At 33.4% G+C, this 12813-nt stretch overlaps 1 protein-coding gene across 1 annotated transcript in view; it reads right to left on the reverse strand.

Moving 5' to 3' along the window:
• Positions 1–12807, reverse strand: part of LOC148615720 (TOX high mobility group box family member 3-like) — a 46491-nt gene extending 33684 nt beyond the window's left edge. Inside the window, exon 1 of the mRNA XM_088582246.1 lies at positions 12679–12807. The gene's annotated coding sequence lies outside the window, so the exon portion shown is untranslated. The remainder of the gene's footprint in view (positions 1–12678) is intronic.
• Positions 12808–12813: the final 6 nt, after the last annotated feature.

Below are 12813 nucleotides of genomic sequence, written 5' to 3' on the forward strand. Positions count from 1 at the left end.
TATTGGTTGAAAACTGCAAAAAAAAGTTCTTTTTTCACATTTCAAGGGCAATACTCTTACAAGGAGTCATCTGAAAATTTGACCCATGGTCATGGAGAAACAATAGAAAGTTTTTTTCAATAATTTTTTTTTAAGTAAATACCCTGCAGATGGTGATGAACAAGTTTAATAATAATCTACCGAGTGGTTTCAGAGAAGAAGGATAACAAAAGATGACCACCATGACGATGGATGCCAAGTGACGAGAAAAGCTCACTTGGCCTTCCAGGCAAGGTGAGCTAAAAATGCCTTTATTTATCAATAGATTAGAGATGTAATATAAAAAAATCTCATAACATGGTATTAAAGCTGAAAATTATCCCAATCCCCCCCCCCACATCTTAGTTCAACTGTTCCCTTGAGATAATCTACTTGCACAAGAACAGTTATCTAGATCGATACATTCTAACTCCCAAAACTCAAGAAAATTTATTCACATACTGGTAGGTCAATCAATTACTATAACCGGTGGATATTTTGATAGCCACTTGAAAATAATTCAATCAGAAATTTTAAAAAATCTCAAAGAAAACAAAAAACTATGACTTTATAAATGTCAATACAAAAATCAAATGAATATGGGAGATAACTCATCATATTGACAAAATAATGAAATGGTCCATCCATTTGCATAAATAATGAGACAGTCCATTTGATTTGCATAAATTTTGCATAACAGGACTATAATCAGAAATCTTAAGCTGCAGATCAAAAGACTTAAAGTACAAAGACAGAATCTTTACAATATATTGTGATTCAAATTACTGCAAATTGAGAGAAAAGAAACTGCATCTGAAAGCTGTCAGAGCAAGCAGCTGCACATTTTTTCTTTCAATTTTATCTTCACAAACAAAGAAATTCAAATAAAATGCATTTAATTTTTTAAAGGTGCTATTGAGCTGCACTTATAGATTTCTCATAAAGAAGTTGTTTTATTTTATTTCAAGTGGCTAATGATTAGCATCATTTTCCTCTTACTGAAGTTAATGTTAAAGTTGGTCTCAAATTAATGACACTTTTAAATGATTTGTCAAATTAGCACTAATAGCAATTCTTATATTCTTAAAATACCCCAATATCCATACCAGCTAAATTCAGATAACCTGGAGTAGCTGTTGATATATGGAATCATTTTGCATTAATACACAATAAGTTTCAATAAAATACTTCATATGTGATTTTAGAAATGAAAAGCTTCACAGAGTACAGCATAATACAATCGCAGCCAGTTGAACTCTGATAAATTGAAGTGTGGACACAATTTTAGTTTTTGACACAGTAACAACATATGCACTTACAGCTCATTATGTACACAACACCTCATTTTAACACAAAAGCAGTAAATGATAGGGTTAATTTGGTAAGCATACTTCTAAAGCTCTAGTACTAGGCTGGGATTTTCATATGGAATCCAATAAAAAAAAAAAATCAAAACTGCACCAAAAATAAAAAAAGTATTTTTTTTAGGGTTAAGTCCTCTTTGGCCCCTCATAACAAAAAAACATAAGAGATACCTGAATTTGAAAATAAGCCCAGAAATAAGCAAGCTAATGTAAAGAAATCAGCAAAAAATATTTGTATCTAGCCCCTTTGTGGCCTGATATTCTTACTTGGCTCAGGTCACCAAGGCTTATTTGTCCAAAAGCAATCACAGTTTTCTTCGTGATATGATACCTTGTAATACAGCTTCAAAGAGATCCATTCACTTTTACTCAAATTATTTTCCAGACAAACAGAAAATGCTTGTTTCAGGCCCCAATTCAAAAATATCTTTACCCAAAAAATCAATCCAAGCCTTCCTATGGTGGTATGGTACCTTTATTATACAATTCCATAGAAAACCAATCTCTAACAGTCAAGTTACTGTCTGGACATAAGTAAATTGCTCGTTTCTGTCCCCCTTTCTGGTCCTTTATTAGTCTTAACCCCCAAATTAAAACTAGTCTGACCATTGTATTGAGGAACAAGATAAAAGAAATTCCCATGCTACATTTCAATTCTATAAAACAGCTTGTTTTTAGCCCTTTGTTGACCACTAATTTTAAAAGTTGGAGCTGTAACCCCCAATATCAACACCTAACTTCATTTAGTAGTTCAAAACCTAACGATATAAAAATTGACTAAGATCAAATTAATGTTAAAGTTATCGCAAGAAACCCAAATATATGCATAAAAAGACATATCTAACGACTAACAGTGCTATTCCATAAACAATAGTAAATTTGGCAGTTGTATAGAAAGTAACAGCCTGAACCAGATTTACCTTGCAAAAATCACTATTTACCTTGTGGTCAAAGTTTAAGGCTAAGAGTCACCATACATCACTTTGAGCTGATCTACTCTCATGACAGATATCAAAAGCCTATACCAATAGACGAGAAAGTTACAGCCTGGACAGGATCGGTTATGAACACAGATGGATGGCCTTAATAGCTATAGGTTGTCCCCTATTTTTCATGGAGGAGCCCTATTTAACAAGAGTATCCCAGTAGCCTGAATCGCTCACCTGGTTCATTTTTTAACTTTCAAGGAAAATAACTCTTACAAGGAGTCATCAGACAAATTTTATCCTTGGAGACTTTTGTAGGCCTTATAATAAGGATAATTTCAGCAATTGAAAGAATTTGGCTTAACCTAACAGCTTTGTAGACATAATAAGCAAAAAAACTACTGTCTGCCCCCTATGTTCTATTTTTAGTAATAGCAACCATGTTTTTCCAAGAATTGCTGAAATGATTCGTATGATAAGTCTTCTTATGTCTCCTTGAGTCAAAACTGTTGGACAACATCTCATTAAATTTATTGCCCTTGAAAGACAAAATTTTACAAGGTGAGCCATTCAGGCTCCTTGGAGCCTCTTGTTTTGTTTCATGTACCATTACTTCTGAGATTTCAATTTCAAGCAAATTAAATATTTAATGTAATAAAGTAATATAACTATAGAATAGCAAGTCAATTCCAATAATATTTCCTTGCCATGCTGTGTGTAATTCCTGTAATCATTAAACCCATCAATAAAGCTGCATCACTGACACAGAGTAAACACACGAGGAAAATGACCATTTCCGGATGAATGTAAAATCAAATTGGATTTTCCTGCCTTTGTCAAGTTAGGACGTCCTATCATAAATCTCTAGTTAAATGGAATACAAAATTTATGTACTAAAAATACAAATATTCTAAGCACTTTAGACCATTTGAGAAAAGAAATTAGGGGTCTATGTTTTTCGTATTCAGGGAATCATTTGACTTGATCTACTGAAACAAATTATTGCTATGTACTCCATATTATGATTCATCAGCTACCAATACTACAAAGTCCAAATTAATATTAGTTTTCTCTCTATGTGGACAAGATTAGATTAATTCTATTTAAGTTTCAGGAATACCCAGGTGTCTGATTTTAGGCATTAGTTCTGTAATTAAATGTGATTAATGTAAATCAGCCAATCCTGGTAAAATCTTAAAAAAGAACAGCTGCATTTCCTTAGTTTAAAACAACCTGCTGCTATTTAAAATGGAATATCAATTTGTCTTTCTCTACAAGACCATTTCAAAATAACAATTTGTTGTAGTCCATTTAATTATTTTTAATTCATAGAGTAGATTCTAGACACCAATACCATAGATATTAAATACCTTCATGCTTATTCCAGTGCATCATGATGTACATAAAAAAGCCTTTATTTTTCATTTGAGGACCCACAAGGGGCAATGACAAATTTGATATACATGTATATGACTGAAGCAATAATTGACACATAACAGAACATATTTTTAAATACTATTCACAATTATAACAATCGATTCAATATTAAAATTGTGACATATTTTTGTAATGTAGATACAATATACTTTTCTTGAAAAAGTTTGAAAAATAAATGAAAAAATGTAAAATATAAATGAAAGAAAATTTTTTAGAATAGAGTTTACTTTAAATTGTTTAATATTAGTTTTAGTGGTTATCTCTATGCACGGTATACTCTACGTAAAGTGATGGTAGTCATTTTGTCTAACAAGGACATGATAGAAATATAGTGTTCACAATATATCTCTACATCATATAATTAGATTAAAATATTGTTCATGATACATCTGTATATCATATAATTATATCAAAATATAACCTTTTTGTATATGCATTATAAGTTTTTGCTTCAACTCTAAATCACATACCATATTCCCTACTTGCGGAGCTCGGGATACAGCCATATTTTGTCCTGTTTTTGCAGAGTTACCTCCCGTAACAGCAGGTATAATTTCGAAGTCTCTCAAATCGATGTTCGTATTCGGGTGGAGAAAAAAGAGGTAACTCGAATGCAAACGGTGTTTCTAAAATTTACAGGGTGTTTCATTTTGTTGGTAGGTTACATAAGGATGATTTTCATTTTGATACCTACTACAAAGGGAGATAAATGTTGATATGATCAAAGTGGACAAACCCTTAAAAGTTTGGGCAAGTATTGACACAACATTCAAGCTTAGTCCAGCTCAAATTATGGATTGTGATTAAAGCTTCTGACACAGAATGAAAGTGTTCAAAGAACTCTTAATATCTGCAAAAAAATTACAAAGTGCCAGCAGTGGGATGATTCAATTATGTCAAAATTAAAAAAAACATAGCTTAAACTAAAAACCCAATAAAAAGCTTTGCAGGGATCAGCTTGATTTGACTGTAGAGGTTAAATCCTGAACAGTAAGGGCAAGTATAGACACACCATACAAACTTGACATAGTCTTGAATTTTCATTACAATTAGACATGTGACACAGAATAAAAGTTTGACCAAAACCAAATTGGTCACTTTTTGATCCTTACTCCTAAAAGGTTCCAGTCAAAATCTACAAATTCAATCCTAAACTTCCTGAGAGGATATGGCATTTGACTGTTCAGTTTCAAAGCAGTCAGTTCCTTTTCACTTAAGTTATCATCAAGGAATCAGGAAAAAACAATTATTGTTTCTGGCTCCTTTATGGCTCCTTATTCTTAACTGACTCAAGTTAAGACCCAAGAAATCAATACCATTCTACCTTTTGTGGTATGGCACCTTATTATAAAATTTTGTATGAGAACCATTTGCTTTTACTCAAGGTATTATACTGACATAAGGAAAATGCTTGTTTCAGCCCCATTTTGGCCCCTAATTCCTACAAGGTTCAAGTCTTAACCCCAAAAAATCAATCCCAGTCTTTCTCTATATAATACAAGTTCTTAGAGATCCATTCACAAAAAAATGTCCTTTTTATCTGGACCTCAGGATAATGCATGTTTCTGGCCCCCTTATTGGAAACTTCATGTGTTTACTGCCTAACTCAATCCAAGTCTGACCATTGTGTTAAAAAATATTGTGGAACGATACCATAAGCATTCCTTAGCTTTTACAGGAGCTTAAATGAAATGCTTATTCTTGGCCCCTTTTGGCCCATAATTCTTACACATAACCCCCACTATCATTATCATCTTCCTTTGATGGTTTGGAACCATGTTATAAAATTTTATAAGATCAACCAACTAACACTTGTACTCAAATTATTGCACAAAAACCAGGTGTCTACAGATGATGATGACAACCACAAAGCCATAACATTATATGACTGCAAATTTTTTGCATTCGTATAAAAACAAAAAATAAATAATTAAAATAAAAAAACAAAAAAAACAAACATTCTTCATGTGTTTAAAAAATACCATCTATTTTTACCCTTTTTTTACCAAATTTAATACGTACCTTCTTTTAAGTGTTTGTAAAATGTAAAAATTTAAGAACAATTGGTCAAACACAACTTAAGTTATTGCACAGAAATGAAGCGTCCCAAGATGACAACAACCATGACTGCGTCATAACATTATACCTCCGCAAATTTTTTGCGGTAGTATAAAAATCAATCACTCAATATGTATAATAGTAGAGATATATCATGGAAATTCAAAAAAGGATAACTTCAATTCAATTTACATTTCTGGTAATTGTCTTTTCTTTCTAATATGAAAAAGTAATCAAGGCAACCAAGGATCTAGCAGAAATCAAAAGAATATACTCCAGGGAAAAAGACCAGACATGGAAAACAGACAAACACACCAAAGAACATAAAATAACCAGAATAATAAATACAAAGTAACAAAAGTAAATGAGCAACTCAGACTACACTAAAAAATGGTCGCATGGACCAGGTGCACCAGTGGGGTAAACGTCCTCTGCTTTTCTAGAAACACCCACTGAGTTGCCCATAAAAAATCAAGTCTGGGGTAGACGAATGAGGAAAGGAAAACTATGATATGTTGAACAAATCAGGTTTCATGATGCAGATGGATACACTGTAACAATCCATGAGTTCATTATGACAACCATATACAAGAAACAGTGTAAATACATATATAATGATTTAACTTTCATATTCAATGTTGTCTTCAAGACCCCAAAAATCAATCCCATTCCTACTCAAGTAATGCAATATCAAAGAAATAAAAAAAAAAAAATGCCAGTTTATGATCTCTTTATCATGAAAATGACCCATTAATGTTCCCTAACTCCTAAACCGTTCAAGTCACAACCCTAAAAATCTATACCATGCTTCCTTTTCTGATATATCACCTTGCGGTATAATTTCATAAAGAAATATGGTTATACTTAAGTTATTCAGTGGAGTCCAAATTGTCTACGAACGACAACATCATGACACCATAGTATGACTGTAATTTTTTTGCGGTTGTAAAAACACTGCTGTCTGAACCCTACATGTATGTTCTATTTTGAGTAATGGCAGCCATGTCTTTCAAAGGATCAAAAATCTCACTTCAATTCTAGACAGAATACCCTTACAAACATTCAAACCAGGTTTGGTTCTAATTGGTTCAGTAGTGTCAGAGGAAAAGACTTTTGAAAAATTGTGTATGACAATGAGGATGGAGGCCAAGTGATGGCAATAGCTCACATGGCCGATTGAAACAATTTGTTTAAGCATAAAGAAGAGAAATAAAAAAGAAAAATAGCCACTGCAGTGAAGTAATAATGATTCAAACTAGTTAAGGTTTGTTCTGCTTTCTAAACCTGAGGTAATAATACACAGATTTGGTTACACATATGTGAAGGGAGATAACTCAACATTCATTTTCTAAAGATGGATTGATACATGTCAGAGATGTCAGTAGTATTTTAAGTAGCAGGAAAAAAAGAAAAAAGTAAACTGATGAAAATTTTGCAAGAGTTTACATATTTTTGAAAACAGAGTAGACATCAAAAGATGAGAAGGTAGCCACCCAATTTAGCTAGTTGACAGCTTCTATTGACAACCCTGCATGTTTTAAATGGTTTTTTTTTCTCTACTACTTCAAATTAGATTCAGCATGGAAGACAAGCTGTCTGTGCCATTACTTGGGAAGATCTCCCGAGAAACCAAATTTCTCTGCATTGGCTTGTCCTCTGTGTTGAATCAAATTTTATCACTAAGCAAAGGATTCTCCCTGTTCTCTGCAACACATATTTGTTTTTTAGTTCACATTTTCTGATCATGATAGCGAGATGAAATGTCTCAAAAGACTCAAAATATGCTTTAGGCCTCTTGTTCTACTTTCCGTGCCATGATTTTTTTACATTTGTTGACATCTACAACATCATCTAAAGAAATCACATAGTTTTGCAATGATTCAGGGTTTTTTTTTTTGAGGTCAGATTACACATTTAATAAAAAAGAATGTAGGTGTAGTACAAAACACTGTTCCCAAGGTACAATTATAGTAAATAAAAGTATCAAGACTGACCAGAGTTCAATTATTAAAAATATAAGTACCCAGGCCAGAGTACATTGATAGCACACACATAGACACTGGCCGGTTTAGCAATAATTTGATAATGGTAGGAGAAATTTGAAAAAAAATACCTCATGTGTCAAATAATCCAGTCACCCCATGAGCACAAGAGATATCTTGTGAATAAAACTGAGCATGTATGAACCTGTAAGACATCTCTCATTTGTCTTCTCTAAAAAAAATGTGTTTTCCTTTGATATCCCTTGATATCTCCTGCCTAGTTTGGATCAAAAACATCAACAGTATTCAACTCACATACCACTTAATACACCACATCTCGGATCATTAAAATATTTCCCGGAATTATATTCATAACAAATTGTAAAATATTGGAATCTGTCAAACTGTGGTCACATGACAACACCTCACACCAGAAGTAAATATAAAACAGCTATACAAAACTTCAGTCTGACCCCTATGTTCTATTTTTAGTAATAGCAGCCACGTTTTTCGACAAATCAAAAATCCCCACATAAGTTCTATGCAGAACACCGTAAGGAACATTCACACCAAGTTTGGTCCTGATTGGTCTAGTAGTTTTAGAGGAGATTTTTAAAAGAAATAATACTAATAATAGGGAAAAACACCAAAAAAGGGCAATAACCCCAACAGAGCTTAACAGATTAAAACGAAAATTTGACCAAAGACAGATCTCATCAAAATTTGGATATATCTTATGGTTGGAGATATATGTCTGACCCCTATGTTCCATTTTTAGCAACCTTTTTTTTTTTCGACGAATCACTTTTTATGAGCAACTTGGCAGGTGATTCTAGAAAGGCAGAGGACGCTTGCCCTACCGGTGCACCTAGTCCATGCTCCCAGTTTTCAGTGGAGTCCGGGTTGCTCATTTGCTTTTGTTGCTTTGTATGTATGATTTTAGTTACTTTATGTTCTTTGTTGTGTATGTCTGTTTTCCATGTCTGGTCTTTGTCCCTGGATTACATTCTTTTGATTACCGCTGTGGCCTTGGTTCCCTTGATTACTCTTTCAAAAATCCCCACATCAGTTCATCAGTTTTATGCAGAACACCCTAAAAAACATTCAGACCAAGTTTGGTTCTAATTGGTCAAGTAGTTTCAAAGAAGAAGAGTTTTGAAAAATTGTTAACAACAATGGACAATGGACGCCAATTGATGGCTATAGTTCACCTTTGGCCAGGTGAGCTAAAAAGGCATTTTGATTTCTATATTCTATTTTATGTAATGATGGCCATGTGTGTTTTCGACCCCTCTGTTCTATTTTTAGTAATGACAGCAATGTATTTCAATCGATGAAAAATTTTAAATGATCAGTTTGTGCACCACTGCCTAAAGAACAATTATGCCAAATTTTATTGAACTTTGTCATATGGTTTAAGAGAAAAAGATTTTCAAAATTGTGAAAAACTACAAAAACAGGAGGCTTCCAGGAGCCTCAATCGCTCACCTGGTCATTTTTTTTTGTCTTTCAAGGGCAATAACTCCAAAAAAAAATTGTCCAACAATTTTTATTCAAATACACTTTGGTAGGACTTATCATAACGGGCATTTCATCAATTGAAAGTTCATTCTATCTATTATTAGTTTTCAAAATATTGGCATAAAACTAAAAACATCATTTATTGCCTTCAAGGGCAATAACTCTTACAAGGAGTCGTCTAACAAGTTTGATTCCCACAAAATTTCGTAGGTCGTGTCATAAGGATCATTTCAGCAATTGTAAGTTTCATTCTTTACATCATAGTTTTCAAGATATTGGCTGAAAACAGTAAAAAAAAAACGTCATTTTTCATCTTTCAAGGGCAATAATTCTTACAATGAGTCAGGTCTCACTAACCACTTCCGGGTCAAATGGCCACCCCCTATGTAGTACCAAAAACACATAGTAAGTGCATTATTTGTGTGTATTCTGATTAAAAGTAGTCAAAATAAAGCTGGGAATGTGTACTTTAAAATCATATTTGTACTTTACTACTTAAGTGTATAAATATCGGTTACATGTCTCAGTAATTTGCGTCCATGCTGACAGTTTGCAGAAAAGGTTAAAATTTGGACTTTCAGTATTATGTATTCAAGTTAATTTTGTGAAGAATTTCTACAATCATCATACCATTAGCATAATGATTTTCAAAGCCTTATTTTCCGAGCCTCTCAATGGTATGCAACTTTAAGATGTCATTTGTCCTGGGAATTCACAGTGAAACTTTGAAAATTACTTTTTGAGCATGTAAAGTAATGGAAACGTTAGAAGTGGTTAGTGAGACCATAAGCTAAATTATGGCATATTTAAGAGAAATGCATAATTTGAAGAAAATTGCCTTTCCTGGTATTATTTCCATTTTCCCATAAAGTCAGTGTAGCGATATTGGTAATCTGGCTATACTATAAGAGTAATTAAGTGCATTGTGCAAGATATTTAAAAAAAAACATAGCAACAAGAATTTTATCAGTAAAACAGACTCATAACTTGATATCATCCCTGAAATAACTAACGTCACTGCTTGGGATATTCAAAGTACTCAAACTGTCATACCGCATGGAATAAGAATCACACATTGATGAAATAGGCACGATATTAATTGTTGAAATCAGTTTTTAGCTCACCTAGCCAAAGGCCATGTGAGCTATTGCCATCAGTTGGCGTACGTCATCGTCCGTCATCATTGTCGTCCATCGTCATCGTCCCTCATCGTCGTTAACAATTGTACAAAACTCTTCTCCTCTGAAACTACTTGACTGATTAGAATCAAGCTTGTTCCTTGTGATATCCTGCATAGAACTGATGTGGAGATTTTTGATCCATCAAAAAACATGGCCCCCATTACTAAAAATAGAACATAGGGGTCAGACAGTAGTTTTTCCCATATATCTCAAAACCGTTAGCTTTAGCCAAATTCTTTCAACTGCTGAAATGATCCTTATTAAAAGGCCTTCAAAGGTCTTCAGGGATCAAAGTTGTCAGGCGAATCCTTGTAAGAGTTACTGCCCTTGAAAGATGATATTTTTTTTTTTTTTTTTTTTTTTTTACAGTTTTCAGCCAATATCTTGAAACCTATAATAGATAGAAACTTTCAATTGCTGAAATGATCTTTATGATAAGTCCTACCAAAGTCTTCTTGAGTCAAAATTGTTGGACATCTTGTTAAATTTATTACCCTAGAAAGACAAACTTCAACCAGGTGAGCAATTCAGGCTCCTGGGATCCTCTTGATTTTTTTCATAATGATTAAAGATATTAACTACTACAGCTTCTTGAATTACCAATGATATCAAAATGGTATTACATGTTACATAAAATTGTCATTTTAAGTAATTTAGGGAAAATATCACTGAAGGGCATGATATAAAATGGCCATTTCATTGTCAAGTCCAGGATAGACAAAAGAGGAAAGGAAACTATGACATGTTGAACAAATTAATTTTACGGGATACACCGTAACGATCCATGAGTTCATGATGACGTCAGACGATTATAGCGAGCACTGCAAATCTGTGGAAGCTCTACCGTTATACGTGTACTTTAAGGTTCCCCAATATACTGAAGAAAAAAAAGTCATGTCCCTGAAGTAACAAAAAGTGACTGTCCTTATGGAGAAAATTCATCATTTCCTTCGATTCAACAAGTAAAAAAATATAGGTTACGATTACGTTTCAGTAAAAATAAATTCATCTTTTCTGATAGTTTTCAAGTCTTTTTCTAATTAGTTTTACTTATTTAAAGAAGTGAAAGTTATGTTTATAAAAACTTTGGGAAACACGTGGATCTATGTACGTGTACCTCCGCCGTTCCATTGCTGCTGTTGTCAAGAACCTAATCCACCTCGGAAAATAATATAACTCTGATTATATTATCAAAATTGAAGCATAGCTTTTCTAAGATAGGTAAGGTAATCATTTTCTTGTTTGGAATTTGCAGCTGTCATCTTAATTTTGTTTACGTCACATGATATATGTAAAATATTCCCACCATCCGTGGAGAACTGTAATATTTCCCGTACCTGTACAGATTGATCTAACAGGCCAAAACTGAAATTGATGATGCTAGAGATGCCCTTAAGGGATAAAAAAATGTTAAGTATTGTGACGTGCTTCAAAGTTATTGACCATTTTAAGAGTGAGGGAAAAGGGGGTATGGGGTTGGAATTTTGGGGAAAAAAATTGTTCAAGTTATTCATTTATTGAAAAAACTCCCCATTATTTAAGACAGATTTTCAAATAGAGACATTGATTTTACTTGCTGTTTAAATATAAATACAATTAATGCACTTGTGAAGCAAAAATTTTCATCCCTGCTCACCCCCCACCCCCCCTTTTGTAATGTCCTTTATAATTTTTACGAGTCTCGCACTGATGGTACATGTAAGGGAAAGCTCACGGTGCTCACTGATTTAGGCAATGCCTACCCCATATTAAAACTCCTGAAGTGATAAAGCCTAATTGTAAGAAGTCAAGCATGATATAAAAGTCTGCGTAGTTACAGCAAGCTATGGTATAAGGTATGAGTTGTCATATGAAAACTCAATACACAAGTGGTAAAGCCTAAAGGCAGTAAAATTAAAAAGGATGTTGCCACAGATCGAAGGAAAGTTGACAATACAGAATGAAAAGTCATCGCATTTGTCATATAGTTTGGTCAATAGTTTTTCTTTGCCATCGATCTCTAAGTGTAGGTCAAGATATGAGACTGACTTCACAGTGTTTGTAGTAAGAAGAACTTGATAGTCTATAAAGCCAGAGCCGACAGAGGCATTCCAAACCATGGCATGGCGCTCCTCATGTCAACAATATAGTTTACGATAAAACATTACTTTTATAACGACAACGTGTTAAATAAAACAAAGAAAAGCATTACTTAGGTATCGTCCAAGACGAAAGACCAGGTATGTCAATGTGTGGTAAACTTCGAAGAGGTTAAACACGTTTCATATTTCACTCAATCTCAAAAAGGCAAATGATATTCCGAAGGGAAGAAAAATTGAAAGGCGTT

Source organism: Perna viridis, chromosome 5, assembly GCF_037379345.1.
Source record: "Perna viridis isolate PV_CMFRI_1.1 ecotype Kerala chromosome 5, ASM3737934v1, whole genome shotgun sequence".
In the NCBI taxonomy this organism is placed as follows: domain Eukaryota; kingdom Metazoa; phylum Mollusca; class Bivalvia; order Mytilida; family Mytilidae; genus Perna; species Perna viridis.